The 3812-nt window shown below is 35.2% G+C and overlaps 1 long non-coding RNA gene across 1 annotated transcript; it reads right to left on the reverse strand.

The window, feature by feature from the left end:
- Positions 1-1344: 1344 nt before the first annotated feature.
- LOC143851815 (uncharacterized) lies at positions 1345-3159 on the reverse strand. Its single transcript, XR_013236517.1, has 3 exons — positions 2885-3159; positions 2538-2769; positions 1345-2262 (listed from the first exon to the last, which is right to left on the reverse strand). It is a non-coding gene; the product is annotated as an uncharacterized LOC143851815 (long non-coding RNA).
- Between the last annotated feature and the right edge of the window lie 653 nt (positions 3160-3812).

Consider the following 3812-nt stretch of genomic DNA (forward strand, 5'->3'; position numbering starts at 1 on the left):
TAGCCTATTCCACCTTTAGTCTTACAACTGAAATCTTTTTTACATAATTTATAAATAGCCTATCTTCTAATACTCCCTTAGAATCTTTCCTTTTTTCAGTAGTAAAGGATTTTCATACTACTGAAGTCCTACCTCTATGGGACTTAGAACTAGGAACTTGGTTCCCACTAGTACTACAAGGCTCTTGGTCTTGGGTAGGTTGTTGAGGAATTTGATATTCAGATTCAAGAGTGTATGTATCCTCAGTGCAAGGTTCTACACAAGCTTAAATTAATTCTTCATTTCCCATGATTTCGTTGGTGTCAAAGCCATGGTATTGGTCATGGAAAAAGCGGTCGTGTGAACCAGCCATTTTAAAAAAGAATAAAGATAAGCTTGAAATAAATTTTAAAAAATAAATGCTAAATACCTCAACTTATGTAATCAACCGGCTTGAATCGCCCACGGATTTATGTAAGTTGTTGAATAACTCCCTCTTCTAGTCTTCATCTTAATCGCTAATCGAAGTGAGTAATGAAGATTGGAGAAAGGGAGAGATGGTAATTGATGGTGAGAAGGATGAGAGATAAGTAGAGAGGAAGAGAGTAAAAGCAGTGAGAGAGGAAAGGTAATGAGAAAGAGATTGTAATTGATGGTGAGAAATGAAATGGAGGGGAGGGATCGATATTTATAAAGTTTGTAACATAGTAAGTTACCAAACTACCCCCCAAAACAAGTAGTTTATGGTTGTTGGGAGGGGTATTTTGGTTAAAACATGCAAAATCATTAAACTACCCCCCGAAAATAGTTGTTGGGGAGGGTATTTTTTTGACAAAATAAAAACCACTAAGCAATTTCATAAAATATCCCCTTCCCAAGCCCATGCATAGTGTGGGGTCCACAATTTTATACTTCATGTTTTGATATGGTAGGACCCATTATTTCACACCCATCTATAGCATGGGCGAAGCATATACTGCTAGGACTCTCTTTGCTTAGGATATAGAGGATATAGTGCAGATAGTCCGTAAATGTTCTTTCACGAACCAAAATAAGTGCCCTCTATAAGACCAAACATGGGGAATCATAGATTTTAAATCTACAGGTCAAGATTGAAGAGAAACATTCAATGTAAAAATTATTAGTATTAAACGTTCTTAAGTTATTATTAAATAACTAGTTGCAAACCGTGCGTTGCATGGGGCGACTAAAATAGAAAATGATTAATAAAAAATTGTGGGAAGCAAGTTGTAGAAAAAGAAAATTCAAGTAGTAAATGATTCATGGAAAGATGGGACAATTTTTTTCTAAAATGAAATAAAATGCATTCATAAAATGGCCAAAAGTTTTGAAATCGTTTCTTAAAGTGAAATATGTCCGTTAAAATTTTCATTGAGCCCAAGCAGGTCTAATGCCAACATTAACCAATTGTAAGCAAAAAGAGCCAACGTGTCAAAGTTATAGAGCACTTGAATTTTGTTTTGGTATATTTACATGCTCGGAACACTTCATATGCACAATTTATAGTAAAAAATCATGATCTAAAGATGAAAATTTATAAGAGTAACAATAATGACAAAAAATAAACGGCATTCACCTAAATGACTATAGAAGGTTAAAATGCATGAGGAAGAGACCAAAATGAAGCATTTATTTTGTTTCTTTAGTGGCCTAAGTTCAATGTTATGTAATTGCATTTTATATTAAGACAAATGCATACAGTCTATTCATATGTCCGCCGGTGCGGGATAAAAATTAACTTTCTCATGGCCGATGCACTTTATTGGAAAAATGGGAGAGCATGTGAAAGAGTTTTAGAAGCTTACTTGTTGCTTCTTCCTCCGTTATTTGGATAAAAATCTGTGAAAGCCCCTTTGGAAAGAACCATAAGTACAGAGAATTAGTCTTAGGAGCCATCTGCGTTTCCATTTTGTGTGAAAAACAAAGTATGCATTTACAATTCAAACATTGCAACACAACCAAGGTAGGATAGGAAACCCAAAAGACATTATATTTCAATTGAAATCCAAGAGTAAATCAGTTGTTGGAGAGAGGCATTGAAGAAGTCACACTTACAACATGATGCAAGAATGTAATATGTTAAAGGTCCCAATTACAACATGACATCATACATTCCCGCATGCAAACCATTATGCCCAACATAAATGAATGAAGACTTTTAGTACCCAACTATCTCTTGACCAAGCAAGAGAAGCACACCCCACCTTCTTTTCGAACCGGGTATTCGTGGCACTGTTCCGCCCAAAATGGCCATTCTCTTTGCTACAATCATAAAATGAAGCATTAAAAGTGGTTAATTTTTTTTTTTTAGAATCAAAATTGGTAAATTCTCTTGTTGAAAAGATAATTAAGTGAAGTTGCTTAATCTCTAATTAGCATTAAAATGTGAGTAGAAAAAAACAAAAGAGGAAACCAAACTCCAAGGATGCAAATTTGTATTATCAATGGATGCAAATTTGAGCCCAATGGTGTTGGCATTCCTATAGCAAGACATTCCATGGATTGTAATAAAAGAGGAACTAAAGAAGTAACATTACTCTTTCTATTTCTCCATTGACATGTTGGAAAATTAGAAAGCCATCTTCAAGAGACCAATATAATGAGGTTTAATTGGTAACATTTGATAGGTAAGACCAAAAAAAGGGACCATCATTCTTTTAGTTCCTTGAAGCTTTATGCAGAAACGCTGGTGGAGAGTTGAAGGAGATAAGCTTTCAAACACGACCATGTCCTTTAGAAATGCAGACGGTGCAACCCCAACTCCTTCACCTGCATATCAAAGTTTAAAAACTTACAGCCAACAACAACAAAAAAATGAACATGGGATGTTGAATATACATGGATACAATAACTTCGAATAATCTGAGAAGATGTAGCTTACCACCTGTTCCGATTAATAAATTGTCATGCTGTTATTTATCCCCAAGCACCGTAATAACTCCTTCATATCTACGCCTTACAGCTCCTCCCACTGTGGCATCTGTAACAATTCCGCATGCCAAGTATGTATTCAAAAGAAATTTGTGGCCAAGTAAGAGTTGCTAAAAAAAAAGTAGCTGATCTGCAGCAATTTCAGTAGGCTGAAATCCTCAACAAAGTAAAATTAGCTAAAATAGTTTCAGTTTGGATTAAGGATATTATCCCATTCAAACTGGACTATCAAAGGATATTATCCCATTCAAACTGGACTATCAAAGAGGGCACAGTGAACATATATATGCCACTTACAGATGTTACAAACATAAAAAAAAACTCCCATTACATTAAAAGTTTCATGAGTCACCAGTTACACAAATTGACAGGTAGTCTTTGCAAGCCTAGAGTAGGCATATCATTCAATTAGTAACCCAACTCAAAGAATAGGAAATATATCCTTGAAAATGGATAACAGTAGTGTACCCATCCATTGAATGAATAGATGACATATCAGCTGCGTAAGTTAAATCTTTGAGGCCAAGAAAATAGCCACCATGGTGTAAAGCCTTCGGAGTTGTGGTTAGCAGTCTTTCCGGAGGCATTTACCTACGCAGTCCCAAGCAGCCGACCTGAAAGAAAAAAAAAAAATTAGAACAGCACATCTCAACCCATAAATGATAACACCACCACCCATAAACCCAAAGTTCCTACATCTCAATGCACTATCAAAGAAAATTATGAAATAGACACTTCAAAAAGAAAAAAATGGGAAAAATACATAAAAAATACCGAGATTATACAATAAAACAGATGGGTAAATACAATAAGAACAAAATAGCATCGGCTAAAAAGGGGAAAAAGAGGGAAAACTCGAAACTTCATACACGACCTAATTT

The sequence above is a fragment of the Tasmannia lanceolata genome, unplaced genomic scaffold (assembly GCF_043159265.1).
Source record: "Tasmannia lanceolata isolate RefF3 unplaced genomic scaffold, GAP_Taslan_0.1 ptg000018l, whole genome shotgun sequence".
Classification (NCBI taxonomy): domain Eukaryota; kingdom Viridiplantae; phylum Streptophyta; class Magnoliopsida; order Canellales; family Winteraceae; genus Tasmannia; species Tasmannia lanceolata.